This window comes from Bufo bufo, chromosome 1 (assembly GCF_905171765.1).
Source record: "Bufo bufo chromosome 1, aBufBuf1.1, whole genome shotgun sequence".
Classification (NCBI taxonomy): Eukaryota; Metazoa; Chordata; class Amphibia; order Anura; family Bufonidae; genus Bufo; species Bufo bufo.
Window position 1 is genome coordinate 484,398,373 of NC_053389.1, and position 22,896 is coordinate 484,421,268.

Genomic DNA, 22,896 nt, shown 5'->3' on the forward strand with positions numbered 1-22,896 from the left:
TTAGTGGGGGGGGGGGGAAGGGGCTCATTAGCTGTTGTGTGGTGTAGTGAGAAAATTACAGACTTTTTTGGAGTGTTTTAATTTCCTTTTTATTTATTTATTTGATCTAACAGTATGTCAGAGAAGTGCCAGGCCCTGCAAAGGGGAGTGGCAGAGGCCTAAATGTTTCTGGCACAGGTCGCAGTAGAGTAAGGGGGCATGGCATCAAGAGTCGCTGTGAGAGGCGTGAGCTCCCGGTGTTATCTAGCAGTCGTGTCTTGACCAGCAACCCAGCTGTTCTTGAATGGTTGACTCGGTCACCCAATTTGTTCCAATTGACATCAGACACTCACAGCCAAGAGTCGGTGGGTTCGTCAGACACAACCCTTAGTTGACTTGGCCTGGGAGCAGGCCCTGAGCCCTCACCTTTCCTCAACCTGCCTCTGTCCTTTTCTGTTCCCTCAGCCAGACAAGTATTATATGCTGTGGGCTCAGCTCCACTATACAGCGAGGACGAGCTACTAGAGGACACAGTGAGCAGCTATTAGCCAGCCAAGATGTGGAGGAGACATCCGCTTCCTTCGGTAGGCAGGCAAGTAGTGATGAGGAGAGTTGAGTGAGAGCTGGTGTTGCGAGCACTCAGGCTCCTGACCCAGAGACCATTGAGGAAGACATCAGTGACGTGCAGATAGTACTCGATGATAATGATGATGTAGCTGATTGCACTTGGGAGCCGGGTGAAATAGGAGCTTCATCATCATCGGGAGAAGAGGGTGGCAGCTTGCACGTAAGGCAGCGGCGGAGCCAGCAAGTCACTAGCATGGCCGGGGGTCAGCAGATGGCAGCAGTGTGAGGTTGAGAGCCAAAAGTGCCTGGGGTAGACCACCCGCTTTCCAGAAGCCTACCTTCCCGGAAAGTAGTAGTGCAGGGGTTCACAGAAGCAACGGCGAAAGCAGTCAGTCAGTGCTTAGTGTTGGGGGAAAATCACTTACACTGCAGTGTGGCAATTTTTTTGTTCAGCCTCCAGAGGAGGTGAACATGGCCATTTGTAGAATCTGTGGGCAGAAGGTGACACATGGCCAGGGTGCCAATGTGGGCATCATGGCCCTGCTCAACATATGCAGCATCACCATAAAGTGGCCTGGGAGAACCGTGGATCCAATGTGGTGGTCCAGCCTGCTGCAGCAACTGTTGCATCATCCAGCGGCATGCACCCATCATCTGCTGGTCCTGATGCTCCTGCTTCTCCTACTGCTCCTCGTCAGTGATTCCGCCAGTAATTGATCACCGAAGCGATTGCCAACAGACAACAGCATGCGTGCACTCATCCAACGGCGTAGAAGCTGAATGTGCCCCTGGCCAAGTTGCTGGTGCTGCAGCCCCTCCCTCTCTAAGTGGTAAACTCTGCACCTTTCAGAGAACTGATGGCTTGTGCCAAGCTGAGGTGGAAAGTCCCAAGCCATCATTTCTTTGCCAAAAAGGCAGTGCCAGCCCTGAACACACATATAGAAGAGAAGGTGGGCCAGTCCTTGAGCATGTCGGTGTTTGCCAAAGTGCACGGCAGCACCGACGTGTGGAGCTGTAACTACGGTCAGGGACAATACATGTCCTTTATGGGCCACTGGGTGAATGTGGTTTTCATGCATAGCCACACCAGCAATTTGGCCAGATGACACCACTTTTGCCTCCACATTGTAACGCCATTGGGAAATGTCCGCCTCTGCCTCCTCATCCTCCACTGTGTCCTCAGTCTCCACTGCAGGCACAATTCATAGTGCCCCTCCAGCATAACACATGTGCAGGGCACGGTGGTGTCACGTGGTTCTGCACCTCGTTTGCGAATGGAGTCACACAGGGGAGGAACTTCATCAAGAAATCGAATCCTGGCTTTCTCCACGACAACTCAAAATCTGAACCATAGTGACTTACAATGGGAAGAACATGGTGTCAGCACTGCGTCAAGGAGGGCTGAGCCATGTGCCCTGCATGGCACATGTGTTCAATCTGGTTGTCAAGCAGTTCCTGAAGTATTCCATCCATCTGCAAGACATCCTATAAATGGCCAGGAAACTTTGCATGCACTTCAGCCACTCATACACCGCATAGCACACCCTCCTTGAACTGCAACAGCAGAACGGTATCCCCCAAAATAGATTGATATGCAACATTTCCACCCATTGGAATTCCACTCTCCATATGTTGGACCGACTATAGGAACAGAGAAGGGCCAAAAACTATTTCTTGATGATACAGGCGGACAGAGTTGCTTCCCTGTGTAACTTCGATGTTAGCCAGTGGCAGCTCATGCGTGACACCTGCTGTTTGCTCATGCCCTTTGAGGAGGCCTTTTTATTTGTCAGTCGCCAGGACTACGGGATAAAAAACATAATTCCACTGATTCATGTTCTGGAAAAGATGCTGGTAAATCTGTCTGGTCAGGGGACTGGAGATGTGGTGCCTAGATTTCACGGCCACATGAGCCCTGTGGGGGCTGAACTGGAGGAGGACATTGGAGCACAAGCAATGTGTAGCGAAATGGGTGGTTTTTCTACACAGGTGACAGGATAGGAGGAACAGGAGCAGCCAGAAGAGCTACAGGGCGATGAGGAAGACCAGACAGAGTATCCAGACACACTGTTGTAGTATGCAGTGGGGATAGAGGCAGGGAGTCCATCCGAGTCACTTGCACAAATGGCCCGATGCATGCTCACTTGCTTGCGTAGTGACAGACGAATTGTCACAACTCGGCAGAGGGATGACTTCTGGCTCCCCACCTTGTTGGATCCTCGGTACCGGTCCAAAATGAGGATTTTTTTTTACACCCGCTAAGAGGGAGGACAAACTGAACTACTATAGAGACATCCTATGTAGTCAGTTGGCCGCTGCCTATTTGCGCCATCATCCATCCTCTTACAGGTCTGATCGTAGCAGGGTGGGGGGGGTAGGAGCAGTTCCAGGTCCATCAGCAGCAACTTAAGTCTAGAGTCGCTGATGCACAGCGTTCTTCACCCACCTAGTGAAGAAACTACTCACCAGCAGCAGCTAGACCTGGAGCAGGACCTGAACCAGCAGGTGGTGGCATACTTGGACAGCACCCTGCCACCCCACATTGAAGTTCTGCTGGACTTCTGGGCAGCCAAACTGGATTTGTGGCCGCAACTGGCAGAGTTTGCCCTGGAAAAGCTGTCCTACCCGGTCAGTAGTGTGGCATCAGAGTGGGTGTTTAGTTCGGCGGAGGCCATAGTAACCCCAAGAAGAACTCGCCTGCCCACCCAAAATGTTGAGATTGACCTTTGTCAAGATGAATCAAGCGTGGATCAGCCAGGATTTGCACCCACCAATGTCTGATGCATCAGACTAGATCTAGTGATGAGTGGCAGGGGTCATATTCAAATTTGCGATATTTCGCAAATATTTAGTAGAATATTTGTTGAATATTCGTGAATTCGAATATGCGTTATATTCTACATTTTTTTAACTTGAAAAATCGGCAAAGTAATGATCGCGTAATATGCGAATATTATGCGATCAATAAAGGCGTGGGTCAAAAAACTAATATATAGCACTATAGAATTTTGTGCTATATATTTGTTTTTTAGAATATTCATCATTTTTTTCCATCTGAAGTCATGATTCCTCCCTGCTTAAGTTAATTATAGAATTTTGTGCTATATATTTGTTTTTTAGAATATTCATCATTTTTTTCCATCTGAAGTCATGATTCCTCCCTGCTTAAGTTAATTAAGCAGGGAGGAATCATGACTTCAGATGGAAAAAAATGACAAATATTCTAAAAAACAAATATATAGAGCAATATAGCTAAAATAGTGCTATATTCGTTTTTCAGAATATTCGTAATTTTCTAAAACAAGAATATAGAGCAATATAGCGAATATTTGAAAAAAACTAATATCGAGCAATTTAGCTAATATAGTGCTATAATCTTTTTTTTAATAGTTGTAATTTTTTTCCAATCTGAATTTCAGATGAGAAAAAAATTACAACTATTAGACAGAATATTATAGCACTATATTAGCTAAATTGCTCAAAATTAGTTTTTTCCAATATTCGCTATATTGCTATATATTCTTGTTTTAGAATATTCTCAATATTCAAAAAAAATTATATATAGCACTATATCGAATAAATTTGTTTTTTAGAATTTTTATACAGTACAGACCAAAAGTTTGGACACACCTTCTCATTTAAAGAGTTTTCTTTATTTTCATGACTATGAAAATTGTAGATTCACACTGAAGGCATCAAAACTATGAATTAACACATGTGTAATTATATACATAACAAACAAGTGTGAAACAACTGAAAATATGTCATATTCTAGGCTCTTCAAAGTAGCCACCTTTTGCTTTGATTACTGCTTTGCACACTCTTGGCATTCTCTTGATGAGCTTCAAGAGGTAGTCCCCTGAAATGGTTTTCACATCACAGGTGTGCCCTGTCAGGTTTAATAAGTGGGATTTCTTGCCTTATAATTGGGGTTGGGACCATCAGTGGCGTTGAGGAGAAGTCAGGTGGATACACAGCTGATAGTCCTACTGAATAGACTGTTAAAATTGGTATTATGGCAAGAAAAAAGTAGCTAAGTAAAGAAAAACGAGTGGCCATCATTACTTTAAGAAATTAAGGTCAGTCAGTCAGCCGAAAAATTGGGAAAACTTTGAAAGTAAGGGCTATTTGACCATGAAGGAGAGTGATGGGGTGCTGCGCCAGATGACCTGGCCTCCACAGTCACCGGACCTGGACCCAATCGAGATGGTTTGGGGTGAGCTGGACCGCAGAGTGAAGGCAAAAGGGCCAACAAGTGCTAAGCATCTCTGGGAACGCCTTCAAGACTGTTGGAAGACCATTTCAGGGGACTACCTCTTGAAGCTCATCAAGAGAATGCCAAGAGTGTGCAAAGCAGTAATCAAAGCAAAAGGTGGCTACTTTGAAGAACCTAGAATATGACATATTTTCAGTTGTTTCACACTTGTTTGTTATGTATATAATTCCACATGTGTTAATTCATAGTTTTGATGCCTTCGTAGTCATGAAAATAAAGAAAACTCTTTGAATGAGAAGGTGTGTCTAAACTTTTGGTCTGTACTGTATATATTTTTTCAATCTGTACAGTTGTTCCACTTCGGCATACTCCTCCCCGACAAGCGTCTCCGTCACCATGGGAACGCCCGGGGGTTAGAATTTACCATCGGATCTGAGTTTTCACGATCTCACTGAGATCGTGAAAACTCAGTTTCGATGGTATATTCTAACCTCCCAGGCATTCCTATGGTGACTAGTGTTGATCACGAATATTCGAATTGCGAATTTTAATCGCGAATATCGGCACTTCGAGAATTCGCGAATATTTAGAATATCGCTAAATATATTCGTAATCGCGAATATTAGATTTTTTTTTAAATACCAGTTCACGCGAATTTTTATGCGAAAATTTTATGCAAATTTTATGCAAATTTTCGCAATCAAGACAATAATGCCTGGAGATTATGAATTCGCAAATTTTCGAATACATGGCGAATATTCGCCCAAATATTCGCAAAATATCGCGAATTCAAATATTGCCCCTGCCGCTCATCACAAATGGTGACGGGGATGCTTGTCAGGCAGGAGTATGCCGAAGTGGAACAACTGTACAGATTAAAAAAAAAAAAAGACGAATATTCAAAAAAAATTATATATTCGATATACTGCTATATATTTGTTTTTTAGAATATTCGTAATTTTTCCCATCTAAAGTCATCATTCCTCCCTGCTTAAGTTGCTTGTGGGCCAATGACTCATTGGCCCACAAGCAAGAAGCATGAAGGAATCATGTTTTCAGATGTAAAAAAAGACGAATATTTGATATAGCGAATATATAGCACTATATTCGAAATATTCGCGAATTCTCGAAGTTGCGATATTTGAGATAAATATTCGTAATTTGAATATTCGCACTCAACACTAACTAGATCATCCATGGTGCCACACCAACACTTTGACAAAAGAGACCAGTTTCTTCTGGCTACCTGCATCAGCTACTATTCTAATGCTGCCAGCCATGTGCCTGATGCCACACATCTGATGCCAAGTGCTCGTTCTTTCACCCACCACCTGCAGCTGGTACTGATATTGCCACCTCCCCACTATGTCACCTTGCCACTCTGTGGTCTCCTAATGCTGCTGCCACCTCCATACTATGTCACCATTCACATGTCATCTCTGTTTTAGATCCACTCCTGTTTTTTTGGGCTTAAGCAATACTAATGGATTACTGACCAAATGCTGACCGAATGAAGGCAGATGCTCCACAGACAAGATCTGTTTTTTGGGGGGTTATTGTTCTGACAGATTACAGGAAGGGCAAAATAATCAATGACCTCAACACAAACTTACTGCTGACACCCACTCAACTCAGTCGAGGGGGCACTACTTGTATAAGCGTTTATTAGAACAGGTTCTGTAGAAAACTATGTGTAATCAGTAAATTGGTGTAAAAGCTGCGCTCTTTCACTCTATAGTAGGATCTTGGGTAGAGTTGAGCGAACACCTGGATGTTCGGGTTCGAGAAGTTCGGCCGAACTTCACGGAAATGTTCGGGTTCAGGATCCGAACCCGAACCGAACTTCGTCCCGAACCCGAACCCCATTGAAGTCAATGGGGACCCGAACTTTTGGGCACTAAAAAGGCTGTAAAACAGCTCAGGAAAGAGCTAGAGGGCTGCAAAAGGCAGCAACATGTAGGTAAATCCCCTGCAAACAAATGTGGATAGGGAAATGAATTAAAATAAAAATAAAAAAAATAAAAATGACCCAATATCAATTGGACAGAGGTCCCATAGCAGAGAATCTGGCTTCACGTCAGCAGAGAATCAGTCTCTTCATGCCATAGCAAAGAATCTGGCTTCATGTCAGCACAGAATCAGTCTCTTCATGCCATAGCAGAGAATCTGGCTTCATGTCAGCACAGAATCATTCTTCATGTCATAGCAGAGAATCAGGCTTCACGTCACCCACCACTGGAACAGGCCACTGTCATACATTTAGGCCCCGGCACCCAGACAGAGGAGAGCGGTCCTGTAACAGAGAATCTGGCCTTATGTCAGCGCAGAATCTGTCTTCATGTCATAGCAGAGAATCAGGCTCCACGTCACCCACCACTGGAACAGGCCACTGCCACACATTTAGGCCCCGGCACCCAGACAGAGGAGAGAGGTCCTGTAACAGAGAATCTGGCCTTATGTCAGCACAGAATCTGTCTTCATGTCATAGCAGAGAATCAGGCATCACGTCACCCACCACTGGAACAGGCCACTGTCACACATTTAGGCCCAGGCACCCAGGCAGAGGAGAGAGGTCCCGTAACAGAGAATCTGGCCTTATGTCAACACAGAATCTGTCTTCATGTCATAGCAGAGAATCAGGCATCACATCACCCACCACTGGAACAGGCCACTGTCACACATTTAGGCCCAGGCACCCAGGCACAGGAGAGAGGTCCCGTAACAGAGAATCTGGCCTTATGTCAGCGCAGAATCAGTCTTCATGTCATAGCAGAGAATCAGGCTTCACGTCACCCACCACTGGAACAGGCCACTGTCACATATTTAGGCCCAGGCACCCAGGCAGAGGAGAGAGGTCGCGTAACAGAGAATCTGGCTTCATGTCAGCACAGAATAAGTCTTCATGTCATAGCAGAGAATCAGGCATCACGTCACCCACCACTGGAACAGGCCACTGTCACACATTTAGGCCCAGGCACCCAGGCAGAGGAGAGAGGTCCCGTAACAGAGAATCTGGCCTTATGTCAGCGCAGAATCAGTCTTCATGTCATAGCAGAGAATCAGACTTCACGTCACCCACCACTGGAACAGGCCACTGTCACACATTTAGGCCCCGGCACCCAGACAGAGGAGAGCGGTCCCGTAACAGAGAATCTGGCCTTATGTCAGCGCAGAATCTGTCTTCATGTCATAGCAGAGAATCAGGCTTCACGTCACCCACCACTGGAACAGGCCACTGTCACACATTTAGGCCCCGGCACCCAGACAGAGGAGAGAGGTCCCGTAACAGAGAATCTGGCCTTATGTCAGCACAGAATCTGTCTTCATGTCATAGCAGAGAATCAGGCATCACGTCACCCACCACTGGAACAGGCCACTGTCACACATTTAGGCCCCGGCACCCAGACAGAGGAGAGAGGTCCTGTAACAGAGAATCTGGACTTATGTCAGCACAGAATCTGTCTTCATGTCATAGCAGAGAATCAGGCATCACGTCACCCACCACTGGAACAGGCCACTGTCACACATTTAGGCCCAGGCACCCAGGCAGAGGAGAGAGGTCCCGTAACAGAGAATCTGGCCTTATATCAGCACAGAATCTGTCTTCATGTCATAGCAGAGAATCAGGCATCACGTCACCCACCACTGGAACAGGCCACTGTCACACATTTAGGCCCAGGCACCCAGGCAGGGGAGAGAGGTCCCGTAACAGAGAATCTGGCCTTATGTCAGCGCAGAATCAGTCTTCATTTCATAGCAGAGAATCAGGCTTCACGTCACCCACCACTGGAACAGGCCACTGTCACACATTTAGGCCCCGGCACCCAGACAGAGGAGAGAGGTCCTGTAACAGAGAATCTGGACTTATGTCAGCACAGAATCTGTCTTCATGTCATAGCAGAGAATCAGGCATCACGTCACCCACCACTGGAACAGGCCACTGTCACACATTTAGGCCCAGGCACCCAGACAGAGGAGAGAGGTCCTGTAACAGAGAATCTGGCCTTATGTCAGCGCAGAATCAGTCTTCATGTCATAGCAGAGAATCAGGCTTCACGTCACCCACCACTGGAACCGGCCACTGTCACACATTTAGGCCCAGGCACCCAGGCAGAGGAGAGAGGTCCCGTAACAGAGAATCTGGCCTTATATCAGCACAGAATCTGTCTTCATGTCATAGCAGAGAATCAGGCATCACGTCACTCACCACTGGAACAGGCCACTGTCACACATTTAGGCCCAGGCACCCAGGCAGAGGAGAGAGGTCCCGTAACAGAGAATCTGGCCTTATGTCAGCACAGAATCAGTCTTCATTTCATAGCAGAGAATCAGGCTTCACGTCACCCACCACTGGAACAGGCCACTGTCACATATTTAGGCCCAGGCACCCAGGCAGAGGAGAGAGGTCGCGTAACAGAGAATCTGGCTTCATGTCAGCACAGAATAAGTCTTCATGTCATAGCAGAGAATCAGGCATCATGTCACCCACCACTGGAACAGGCCACTGTCACACATTTAGGCCCAGGCACCCAGGCAGAGGAGAGAGGTCCCGTAACAGAGAATCTGGCCTTATGTCAGCGCAGAATCAGTCTTCATGTCATAGCAGAGAATCAGGCTTCACGTCACCCACCACTGGAACAGGCCACTGTCACACATTTAGGCCCAGGCACTCAGACAGAGGAGAGAGGTCCTGTAACAGAGAATCTGGCCTTATGTCAGCGCAGAATCAGTCTTCATGTCATAGCAGAGAATCAGGCTTCACGTCACCCACCACTGGAACCGGCCACTGTCACACATTTAGGCCCAGGCACCCAGGCAGAGGAGAGAGGTCCCGTAACAGAGAATCTGGCCTTATATCAGCACAGAATCTGTCTTCATGTCATAGCAGAGAATCAGGCATCACGTCACTCACCACTGGAACAGGCCACTGTCACACATTTAGGCCCAGGCACCCAGGCAGAGGAGAGAGGTCCCGTAACAGAGAATCTGGCCTTATGTCAGCACAGAATCAGTCTTCATTTCATAGCAGAGAATCAGGCTTCACGTCACCCACCACTGGAACAGGCCACTGTCACATATTTAGGCCCAGGCACCCAGGCAGAGGAGAGAGGTCGCGTAACAGAGAATCTGGCTTCATGTCAGCACAGAATAAGTCTTCATGTCATAGCAGAGAATCAGGCATCATGTCACCCACCACTGGAACAGGCCACTGTCACACATTTAGGCCCAGGCACCCAGGCAGAGGAGAGAGGTCCCGTAACAGAGAATCTGGCCTTATGTCAGCGCAGAATCAGTCTTCATGTCATAGCAGAGAATCAGGCTTCACGTCACCCACCACTGGAACAGGCCACTGTCACACATTTAGGCCCAGGCACGCAGGCAGAGGAGAGAGGTCCCGTAACAGAGAATCTGGCCTTATGTCAGCACAGAATCTGTCTTCATGTCATAGCAGAGAATCAGGCATCACGTCACCCACCACTGGAACAGGCCACTGTCACACATTTAGGCCCAGGCACCCAGGCAGAGGAGAGAGGTCCCGTAACAGAGAATCTGGCCTTATGTCAGCGCAGATTCAGTCTTCATGTCATAGCAGAGAATCAGGCTTCATGTCACCCACCACTGGAACAGGTCACTGTCACACATTTAGGCCCCGGCACCCAGACAGAGGAGAGTGGTCCCGTAACAGAGAATCTGGCCTTATGTCAACACAGAATCTGTCTTCATGTCATAGCAGAGAATCAGGCTTCACGTCACCCACTACTGGAACAGGCCACTGTCACACATTTAGGCCCCGGCACCCAGACAGAGGAGAGAGGTCCTGTAACAGAGAATCTGGCCTTATGTCAGCACAGAATCTGTCTTCATGTCATATCAGAGAATCAGGCATCACGTCACCCACCACTGGAACAGGCCACTGTCACACATTTAGGCCCCGGCACCCAGACAGAGGAGAGCAGTCCCGTAACAGAGAATCTGGCCTTATGTCAGCGCAGAATCTGTCTTCATGTCATAGCAGAGAATCAGGCTTTACGTCACCCACCACTGGAACAGGCCACTGTCACATATTTAGGCCCAGGCACCCAGGCAGAGGAGAGAGGTCGCGTAACAGAGAATCTGGCTTCATGTCAGCACAGAATAAGTCTTCATGTCATAGCAGAGAATCAGGCTTCACGTCACCCACCACTGGAACTGGCCACTGTCACACATTTTGGCCCAGGCACCCAGGCAGAGGAGAGAGGTCCCGTAACAGAAAATCTGGCCTTATGTCAGCGCAGAATCAGTCTTCATGTCATAGCAGAGAATCAGGCTTCACGTCACCCACCACTGGAACAGGCCACTGTCACACATTTAGGCCCAGGCACCCAGGCAGAGGAGAGAGGTCCCGTAACAGAGAATCTGGCCTTATGTCAGCACAGAATAAGTCTTCATGTCATAGCAGAGAATCAGGCTTCACGTCACCCACCACTGGAACAGGCCACTGTCACACATTTAGGCCCCGACACCCAGACAGAGGAGAGGTTCATTCAACTTTGGGTTGCCTCGCAATATAATGGTAAAATGAAATTAAAAATAGTATTGAATGAGGAAGTGCCCTGGAGTAGAATAATATATTGTTAAGGGGAGGTAGTTAATATCTAATCTGCACAAGGGATGGACAGGTCCTGTGGGATCCATGCCTGGTTCATTTTTATGAACGTCAGCTTGTCCACATTGGCTGTAGACAGGCGGCTGCGTTTGTCTGTAATGACGCCCCCTGCCGTGCTGAATACACGTTCAGACAAAACGCTGGCCGCCGGGCAGGCCAGCACCTCCAAGGCATAAAAGGCTAGCTCTGGCCACGTGGACAATTTGGAGACCCAGAAGTTGAATGGGGCCGAACCATCAGTCAGTACGTGGAGGGGTGTGCACAGGTACTGTTCCACCATGTTAGTGAAATGTTGCCTCCTGCTAACACGTTCCGTATCAGGTGGTGGTGCACTTAGCTGTGGCGTGTTGACAAAACTTTTCCACATCTCTGCCATGCTAACCCTGCCCTCAGAGGAGCTGGGCGTGACACAGCTGCGTTGGCGACCTCTTGCTCCTCCTCTGCCTTCGCCTTGGGCTTCCACTGGTTCCCCTGTGACATTTGGGAATGCTCTCAGTAGCGCATCTACCAACGTGCGCTTGTACTCGCGCATCTTCCTATCACGCTCCAGTGTAGGAAGTAAGGTGGGCACATTGTCTTTGTACTGGGGATCCAGCAGGGTGGCAACCCAGTAGTCCGCACACGTTAAAATGTGGGCAACTCTGCTGTCGTTGCGCAGGCACTGCAGCATGTAGTCGCTCATGTGTGCCAGGCTGCCCAGAGTTAAGGACAAGCTGTCCTCTGTGGGAGGCGTATCGTCATCGTCCTGTGTTTCCCCTCAGCCACGCACCAGTGATGGGCCCGAGCTGCTTTGGTGCCACCCCGCTGTGAACATGCTTCATCCTCATCCTCCTCCACCTCCTCCTCATCCTCGTCCTCCTCGTCCTCCAGTAGTGGGCCCTGTCTGGCCACATTTGTACCTGGCCTCTGGTGTTGCAAAAAACCTCCCTCTGAGTCACTTCGAAGAGACTGGCCTGAAAGTGCTAAAAATGACCCCTCTTCCTCCTCTTCCTCCTGGGCCACCTCCTCTTCCATCATCGCCCTAAGTGTTTTCTCAAGCAGACATAGAAGTGGTATTGTAACGCTGATAACGGCGTCATCGCCACTGGCCATGTTGGTGGAGTACTCGAAACAGCGCAACAGGGCACACAGGTCTCGCATGGAGGCACAGTCATTGGAGGTGAAGTGTGTCTGATCCACAGTGCGACTGACCCGTGTGTGCTGCAGCTGAAACTCCACTATGGCCTGCTGCTGCTCGCACAGTCTGTTCAGCATATGCAAGGTGGAGTTCCACCTGGTGGGCACGTCGCATATGAGGCGGTGAGCGGGAAGGCGGAAGTTATGCTGTAGCGCAGACAGGCAAGCAGCGGCAGGGTGTGAATGCCGGAAGCGCGAACATTCGGCCCGCACTTTATCTAGCAGCTCTGACATGTCGGGGTAGTTGCGAATGAACTTCTGCACCACCAAATTCAGCACATGCGCCAGGCAAGGGATGTGCGTCAAACCGGCTAGTCCCAGAGCTGCAACGAGATTTCGCCCATTATCGCACACCACCAGGCCGGGCTTGAGGCTCACCGGCAGCAACCACTCGTCGGTCTGTTGTTCTATACCCCGCCACAACTCCTGTGTGGTGTGGGGCCTGTCCCCCAAACATATGAGTTTCAGAATGGCCTGCTGACGTTTACCCCGGGCTGTGCTGAAGTTGGTGGTGAAGGTGTGTGGCTGACTGGATGAGCAGGTGGAAGAAGAGGAGGAGGAAGCTGAGTAGGAGGAGGAGGAGACAGGAGGCAAAGAATGTTGCCCTGCGATCCTTGGCGGCGGAAGGACGTGCGCCAAACAGCTCTCTGCCTGGGGCCCAGCCGCCACTACATTTACCCAGTGTGCAGTTAGGGAGATATAGCGTCCCTGGCCGTGCTTACTGGTCCACGTATCTGTGGTTAGAAGGACCTTGCCACAGATGGCGTTGCGCAGTGCACACTTGATTTTATTGGACACTTGTTTGTGCAGGGAAGGCACGGCTCTCTTGGAGAAGTAGTGGCGGCTGGGAACAACATACTGTGGGACGCTGTTGGCTCGGTCTCACCACTGCCTCTTCCTCCGAACTCTGAAAGTCAGTGGCACGACCTTCATTCCATGTGGGGTCTAGGACCTCATTGTCCCCTGCATCGTCTTCCACCCAGTCTTGACCCCTGACCTCCTGTTCAGTCTGCACACTGCAGAAAGACGCAGCAGTTGGCACCTGTGTTTCGTCATCATCAGAGACGTGCTGAGGTGGTATTCCCATGTCCTCATCATCAGGAAACATAAGTGGTTGTGCGTTAGTGCATTCTATCTCTTCCACCCCTGGTGAAGAGCTAGGTGGATGCCCTTGGGAAACCCTGGCAGCAGAGTCTTCAAACAGCATAAGAGACTGCTGCATAACTTGAGGCTCAGACAGTTTCCCTGATATGCATGGGGGTGATGTGACAGACTGATGGGCTTGGTTTTCATGCGCCATCTGTGCGCTTTCTGCAGAAGACTGGGTGGGAGATAATGTGAACGTGCTGGATGCACTGTCGGCCACCCAATTGACTAATGCCTGTACCTGCCCAGGCCTTACCATCCTTAGAACGGAATTGGGCCCCACCAAATATTTCTGTAAATTCTGGCGGCTACTGGGACCTGAGGTAGTTGGTACACTAGGACGTGTGGCTGTGGCAGAACGGCCACGTCCTCTCCCAGCACCAGAGGGTCCACTAACACCACCACGACCATGTCCACGTCCGCGTCCGCGTCCCTTATTAGATGTTTTCCTCATTGTTCCCGTTCACCACAATTTTGAGAATGGCAAATTTGGGAATAGTTTTTCAACCCAGAAAAAAATATGTGCTTTTACGGTCACTACAAATAACTTGACCAGCTAAAACAGTACAGATTTGCTTGAATAGAAATGTGAGACCTGTTTTTTTTTTGCACTGTGTGACAGGTTAAGGTTTAATCACAGAATCAGACTTCTATCTGCACGGTAGCGTGTGTCTTAGGTTTTTCTGAATGACACTATCAGTACCTTCAATGTAAGATATCCTTTTTGTGATAGATTTCAAGTAGGCCTCAAATTCCAGAAACTAGTTATTTTGAGAATGGCAAATTTGGTAATAGTTTTTCAACCCAGAAAAAAAAAGGGCTTTTACGGGCGCTACAAATAACTTGACTAGCTAAAACAGTACAGATTTGCTTGAATAGAAATGTGAGACCTGTTTTTTTTTGCACTGTGTGACAGGTTAAGGTTTAATCTCAGAATCAGACTTCTATCTGCACGGTAGCGTGTGTCTTAGGTTTTTCTGAATGACACTATCAGTACCTTCAATGTAAGATATCCTTTTTGGGATAGATTTCAAGTAGGCCTCAAATACCAGAAACTAGTTATTTTGAGAATGGCAAATTTGGTAATAGTTTTTCAACCCAGAAAAAAAGTGTGCTTTTACGGTCACTACAAATAACTTGACCAGCTAAAACAGTACAGATTTGCTTGAATAGAAATGTGAGACCTGTTTTTTTTTGCACTGTGTGACAGGTTAAGGTTTAATCTCAGAATCAGACTTCTATCTGCACGGTAGCGTGTGTCTTAGGTTTTTGTGAATGACACTATCAGTACCTTCAATGTAAGATATCCTTTTTGGGATAGATTTCAAGTAGGCCTCAAATACCAGAAACTAGTTATTTTGAGAATGGCAAATTTGGGAATAGTTTTTCAAACCAGAAAAAAAAATCTGCTTTTACGGTCACTACAAATAACTTGACCAGCTAAAACAGTACAGATTTGCTTGAATAGAAATGTGAGACCTGTTTTTTTTTGCACTGTGTGACAGGTTAAGGTTTAATCTCAGAATCAGACTTCTATCTGCACGGTAGCGTGTGTCTTAGGTTTTTCTGAATGACACTATCAGTACCTTCAATGTAAGATATCCTTTTTGGGATAGATTTCAAGTAGGCCTCATATACCAGAAACTAGTTATTTTGAGAATGGCAAATTTGGGAATAATTTTTCAACCCAGAACAAAAAGTGTGCTTTTACGGTCACTACAAATAACTTGACCAGCTAAAACAGTACAGATTTGGTTGAATAGAAATGTCAGGTCTATTTTTTAGGCGCTGGGTGACAGGCTCAACTTGCCCCTGATGTAGTATATGGCCAAAAAATAACCACACTGTTGATGGTTAAATGCACTTGGGTGACACAGGCTCAGCCTGCACCAGATGTAGTATATGGCCAAAAAATAATCAGACTGTTGATGGTTAAATGCACTTCGGTGACACAGGCTCAGCCTGCAGCTGATGTAGTATATGGCCAAAAAATAACCAGACTGTTGCTGGTTAAATGCACTTCGGTGACACAGGCTCAGCCTGCAGCTGATGTAGGATATAGCACAAAATAACCACACTATTGATGGTTAAATACACTTGGTGATAGCTTGTGCTGGCGCACCACAAGTCACAAAATGGCCGCCGATCACCCCAAAAAAAAAGTGATCTAAAAACGCTCTGGGCAGCCTCAAAAAAGTGAGCAAGTCAATACTAGCACTTCAATGATCCACAGCTGCAGATCGATCACAGAATGAAGTCTTTTGGAGGAGTTAATCACTGCCTAATCTCGCCCTAACGTCGCAGCTGCAACCTCTCCCTATGCTTCAATCAGCAGAGTGACGTGCAGCGCAACGTGACCCAAGCTTATATAGAGGCTGGGTCACATGCTGCACTGGCCAATCACAGCCATGCCAATAGTAGGCAAGGCTGTGATGGCCTCTTGGGGCAAGTAGTATGACGCTTGTTGATTGGCTGCTTTGCAGCCTTTCAAAAGCGCCAAGAAAGCGCCGAACACCGAACATTTTACGAAAATTCAGTTCGGGTTCGCTCATCCCTAATCTTGGGCCTTTGCACAGTTCTTTATACCTGGCACTAACATTGACCTGTAAGGCTAAGTTCACACTTGAGTTACTTGGTCATTTTTGGCCCAGTAACTGCCCAAATAAGTGAAGTGTGCAGTGACTCTAAGAGTGTCATCTACATGTCATACTGACTCACAGTATTGTTTCACTACCATAGCAGACTGCCTATGCGTGTTACTATAAAGACTCTCTGCAGCTAGGAAACAGAAGTTTTTTAACCCGATTCGCCACAAATAAATTCGGATCGAACCAAATTTCTTCGTAAAATTCACCAAAATGGTTGAATCAAATTTTTGAGAAATTTGCTCATCTCTAAATATTATCTTTTTGGAGGAGTGAATTTTTCAAAAATTCGATTCGCCTAATTTCTTTGCAAAAATTTGGTTCGATCCAAATTTATTTGTGGCAAATTACAAAAAAAAAGTCTATTTCCTGACTGCAAAGCGCCTTTATAGTGGTGTAAAACACTTTGCCTTGCAGTAACACACATAGGGAGTCTACTTTGGTAGTGAAATAATACTGTGAGTCTATATGACATGCAGATGACAGGCGCCGCTCTTAGAATCAATTGCACACTTCACTGATTTGGGCAGTCACGGGGCCAAAACTGACCAAATAACTCAAGTATGAGCTCAGCACTAAAAAGAAGCGCACTCCTTTTACACTGTCATCAGCTGATTCCACATAGATGTCAACAGAAACTGTTCTATTAAATGCTTATACAAGTAGAGCCCCCTGGCAGAGTGGAGAGGGTGTCAGCAATAAGTTTGTGTTGATGTCACTGATTATTTTGCCCTTCCTCTGATCCATCAGAACAATAACCCACAAAAAAATGTATCCTGTCTGTGGAGCATCCAGCTTCACTCGGTCAGCATTTAGTCAGTAATCCATCAGTATTGCTAATGCCAAAAAAAACAGGAGTGGATCCAAAACAAAGTTGACACGTGAACAGAATATTTGCAAGTCTTCTGTGTTTTGTACCTACTCCTGCTTTTGGCTACCAAATTACAAGCCAATTCTTAGCTTTTTTGGGGGGAATGGGGGAGAAAAAAACACCTTTATTTAACAAACAGGATATTAACACACATAAAATACAACACAGAAGGGGCAAAAGCACAAGATTTAAAAGAGAAACTAAAAAGCAAATGTGCTTCATCAACAAGAATGAATTGAGGACCAGTGTTGGGGTGACCATGATGTTATTGCATAATGATCATGAAATGTATGAGGTTATGGATGATAACTGGAGGACAGTCCAGCAAACACACCAACTCCAGCTCATTCCTACAGTGCAGGCTACACAATCAAAGCTGAAAGGTGACTGGTGGGTACAGGCAACACCCGAAAATCTTTATAAATAAAAGCCTTACTATGTGCAGGTCTCAAAGCCGCTGTAACAGAATGGTAAGAAGCATAATAACATGTAGTAAGCACAGCAGAGATCATGTCTAAGACATGTAAAACGTCCGGGGGGGGGTCCCAAACATTGTGGACAAGGTCCGATATGAAAGTCGTCCATGTGTTAAATACTGGATGTTTTTGATGGCCAGCTCCTTGGTTAATCCCAGCACTCGGATTAAGTAGTCCTTACTGAGGAACTTCACTTTTCCTTTACAATGCGCTGATGCCACAGATGTCTTCACCTTGACAAGCTGTGTCGCTGATAAGTGGATTTTAAAGTAGTATCTGAAGAACTGCGAGTAAAGACATTGGAATAAATTGTCCTCTTCCTCCAATTTCACCTCGTAGTTTGAATTATGAATATCATTCCATAAAGTCTTGAAGTCCTGGATGACATAAGAAATGTCCATGCGAGGTTTGACGGGCACAGAGAAAACAAGCTCTGTGGCCGACACTGATCCAGATATGTCATACCCGGTCCATATCTGTCACTACCAGAGCTTTGAGACGTTCTCACAGCTCTGTTTCTCCACCCCTGTGATGATGTCACTACCAGAGCTTGGAGGAGTTCTCACTGCTCTGTTTCTCCGCCCCTGGGATAAGGTCATTACTTTCTGTTTCCTTCCTTCCAGCTGTTCCTCCTATGTTTGATTTCTCTGCCTTTAAATTACCCCTCCTCCTTTTGTAGAGTGTGGATTATATTTCTCATTTGAGTTGTAGCTCTTGCTTGAGTATCTTCACTTGTATGCTATCTTTTCACTGGACTTTTGTTCTGCTGCAGCAAGTACTCCGGATTTTGCCACCTGTCTTTGGATCCGTCTTCTCTGCTGCCGCAGCACCTTCAGCTAAGTGTGCAGACATTGTAGTGTATCTGTTTGTTTTCTGACCGGATCCGAGGCGACCACGGTTCCCTCCATATACTGAGCAGGGCACCGGTGGCCGTGCCCCTTCCACTATTGTAGGGGTTACAGTGGTCATCAGTCTTAGGTACGCGGGCATGCCTCGTTCCACCATTGGGATCCGGGTATGTGCTTAGCAGCATAGGGAAAGCTTTGAGGGTCTGACAGGGGTCACCTTTTATCCTCCCTAGTTTGGGTCCGGTCAGTGGCTCTATTTTCTGTGTATGCTCTAGTTGCTCACTTACAGCCGTGACAATATCACTGCTTGCCACGTAATGTCCTGAGTAGTGTTAATCAAGCACCATAGTGCTCGGGGGCTCGGGCCAAACACATCGGGATGCTCGGGTGCTCTACCAAGCACCCGAGTATAATGGAAGTCAATGGGAGAACCCGAGCATTAAACGAGGCACCCCCTGCTCTGTAGAGGGGAGGGTGCCTTGTTCATAGGACAAGGTCATAAATTGATGGAAACACCACCGAAATGGTTTGGGAACAGCATAAGGAGGATGTCTGGATGCATCTTGGACTCCCAGGTCGCTGCTGGGAACCATGTTGTCCAAGTAGTATGCCACTTTTACAGACTGACAATAATACGCACAAAACCTAAGATAAAATCGATTTTAGAGGAAAAATTGTTAGGAAACATTCTTTCCTTTATATTTACTTGTATATAAAGTAAAGGGATTAAGGAATAGGCACTTCGACACCACCTGTATATCACAAAAAGGAGGGCCTCATTCACATTGTGGTACAATTGTTCATGTAGTGGGACTCCTACACTCATAAAGCCTATGCTCTACGTGAAAGGTCTGCCAAAAAAATACAATGAACCGGCACTCCAATGCACCCTTTGTTACACATTAAGGAGGGCATAATACACAGCCTTGAAAAATTATGATTGATGGCCTGCTGGTGACCCTCAAAAACATTTGGAGCAAGGGCCTGCTGGTCTGACCATCTAAAACATTATGTGCGAGGGCCTGCTGCTGCATTGGTGACTCTAGATAACCTGGGGCCGATCACATGTCCCCGTGATGGCGACGATCCATTCAGATGTCTGCCCTATCAACTTTCAATGTTATTTTCAGCCCATCCCACGGTGACCAGGGGTAACAGGGAATCAGGGTTTGATTCCAGAGAGGAGGCCTTAGAAACAGCTACGGCTACCACATCCAAGCAAGGCAGAATGTGCGCAAATTACCTATTAGGTATAATTAGGTAAGGGCCTGCAGGTGATATGACCCTATAAAAGATTTTAGGTGCGGGCCTGCAGGTGAGCTGACTGTTAAATAATATGTGATATAATATTAATTGGTATTTAATATAAAGTATGTATTACACTACACAGTGACACCATTTATAGTGATACACAAGGGTGATGGGAGGTCTGTATGGGAACGTCAAGAACTATATTTGAAGTCTACCATATATGACAATGTATAAGCCTATACATTAGTAAAGACACGCCTGTATCTATGGAATAAATGACAAGGGGTGGTCATCTTCTCACTCTCACACTCTGTTGGGGGTTGTTATTGCCGGCTAGAGATGAAGACACATGGAGCCTTGAGAAGAGGATTCCTGGCCTTCAACAATGATACTTCAAGGACTTTCAACATTCACTCATGGACAATAAATTAAGACTTTACCTAAACTATTTCTGTAAGTAATCAACTCTTATGAAGACTGAAAATAAATTGCATTATTCATTTATTTATTAATAATTGCATTATTCATTTTTTAAATAACTCTTGTTGAATCCTGGTGATGAGTCCTCCAGGTGTTCTTTACTCCAAATAAGCATACACTAGATTTGGAGAGGATTACCAAGTTAGGTTGATATATTTTTCATACATAAATATTTTACATTTGGAGATATATTACAATTGGCAAGCTACCATAACGTTTATTGAAGCTTGAAGAGGGGGAAGAGAGTACTCAAAAATAATTATCAAGCTTTAATAAGTTGGAGAATCTAAGAAGAATCTTCTGAAGGAGGACAAAAATTGCCAGATGTTCCAAGACTTCCTGATGACGGAAGCCCAGCCTTGAATCTACTGAGGTTGTGAGTATGGAACTATGGAGACCCCCTAAGACCTTTTGTGGTTACAAGGAACTATGAACCCTGATTTATGTGTGTCATTTATATGCCACATATTTCCTATTGCCCATTAAAAAGGCCTGGTGTGGATTCAGCAACACAAAAAGGGTTAACTCTGCACTGAGACTCCCACTGATTGTGTTGGGACTAAGATAGTTGATTATAATAGCAACTGACTCCTAGATGAGTAGATCACCATATGATACACTCAGGAGATAATCCCATCATATGTATCTCCTCCCTCCCTATTCATTCATTATGGAGGGGGTAAAGATGTCTGTTTGCATGTTATTCATTGTGTTTGCTAATTGTGTCACAGACAATGCCATTGTGTTTGTGGAATAAGGTTAGTTTTTGTGTTTAAACTATGAAGCTGTAAAGGATTGGCTGCTATGTCATGTCCTCAGTTCCCAACCAGGTCCACCGGGGTGGTAACCTTGTTGGAAAATGTGTATATAAGTCAATGCTTGTGTGTTCAATAAAGAGAGTTCCTGTTTTACCCGTCATCATGTTGAGGCTGGTGTTTGGGTAACTGATCGACACTGGGGGTTTGCTATACGCTGAAGATTTGCTATACTCCCCTGGCTATAACTACTCCCACTGGAGCCTGGAGCCTTGTCGTAGATCCAGGGTAGGTAGGAGACGGCAAGACCTCAACCAAGCTTCGGCGGTTCGTGGGATCTGTGGCAGTTATGGTGTCGAGTGGAGTGCTTGGAGTCCTCAGGAAGCACTAGGGGCATCCATCAATGGAGATACCCGGTCGGGGTGCCAGGAGATCCGTTACAACTAGATTACATTTATTCATACTGAAAAAAAAGATTTTCAGAAGATATGATTAGATTTATATGCAGAATGTGAACAGAAAAACAAGAAAATAGACTACTGTGAACGTATTTTAGTCAGAATAGAGACAGAAAAAATAAGGAATATTTTCCATATGGTAAAGGTTTTTCACAGACTATTGTCAGATAATTGTATTAGTGAAGTTCCAACCACAGATGCTGCGATCTGTAAAGATGCATCAATTGAGGGTGGAAATGGCAATAAAGTAGAGAAAAGGAAGAATAATGGTGATTTGAGAACTCAGCAGGATGAGATGAAACATATATGTATGATCTCTGCTGAAGGTGACCTTAATCGTATGGATGAGGAAGGGTCAGTACAACAAGCGAAGACATTTCAGATCTCTGCTGAAGGTGACCTTGTGTCAGTAGACAATGACAAGTCTATACACCAGCAAACACTGCATATTAAAGAGGCCAGCTTACAATTAAAATTGCAGAAGCAATTCATGAAAATATGCCAAGAAATCCCCACATATGATGAAAACCTTCATGTGTGCAGGAATTCTGAGATTTTTGAGAGCCACTCAAATTTGAATTATCAAATGAACAAAAGAATAGATTATTGAGATTGTGGCTTCCTGTGAATTTTTCTAGGAGTCTAGCAATGAAACAGGTTGATGATAATGATTCAATGGATTTTTCATAATGATGTACAAAGATTAAAAGAGCCGATTTGGTGCACTAGAAGTGACAGCATACCCACATATGAAATTCTAAAGGAATTAAAAATTGGCAGAAAGGAATCCACATTTGGATTTATGTCCATGTTTGAACAGAGATACAAAATGGTTATTGAGAATGCCAAACGTTTACATATCATTCACATGTTTGTAAGAAAGTAAATATTTTTAGAGTCTTCTATTTTAGTGTTGGCATCAGAGAAACAAACATCATTTGAGGCTGCAAAGTTTCTGGACATTATGAGGAAAAATATGAAGTAGTCTCCATTATATGCAAAGGCAGATGTAACAATAGACAAAATCCGGCCTAAAAAGACCAAAATATCATATACATGTAAAAGAAGCAAAGATATTCTTTATGAGGAACGCAGAAAATTACATGTAATGTTTAGACCCTATCATATGATAAAATCAGTCATACACACAAATCCACAGACACCAATTGTCACTGTATAGATTTCTGAGGTAGATATAAATAGAACGACTCCACTGCTTAATCTACAGAGGGAACAAGCTCAGATTTCAAAGGCAGTTACCTGTCTAGAGGAGAAATGTATAGACATTCAAAACCAGATGGGTTTTACATGTGATTATGTAACATCCTGAAGTATGTCACTAAACTTCTGGTCCCCTGCTTCATAATGTCAAGTGTATGTAT

At 45.7% G+C, this 22,896-nt stretch overlaps 1 pseudogene; it reads right to left on the reverse strand.

The window, feature by feature from the left end:
- Positions 1–17,760: 17,760 nt before the first annotated feature.
- The window catches only part of LOC120985545, a 124,577-nt pseudogene continuing 119,441 nt past the window's right edge, over positions 17,761–22,896 (reverse strand).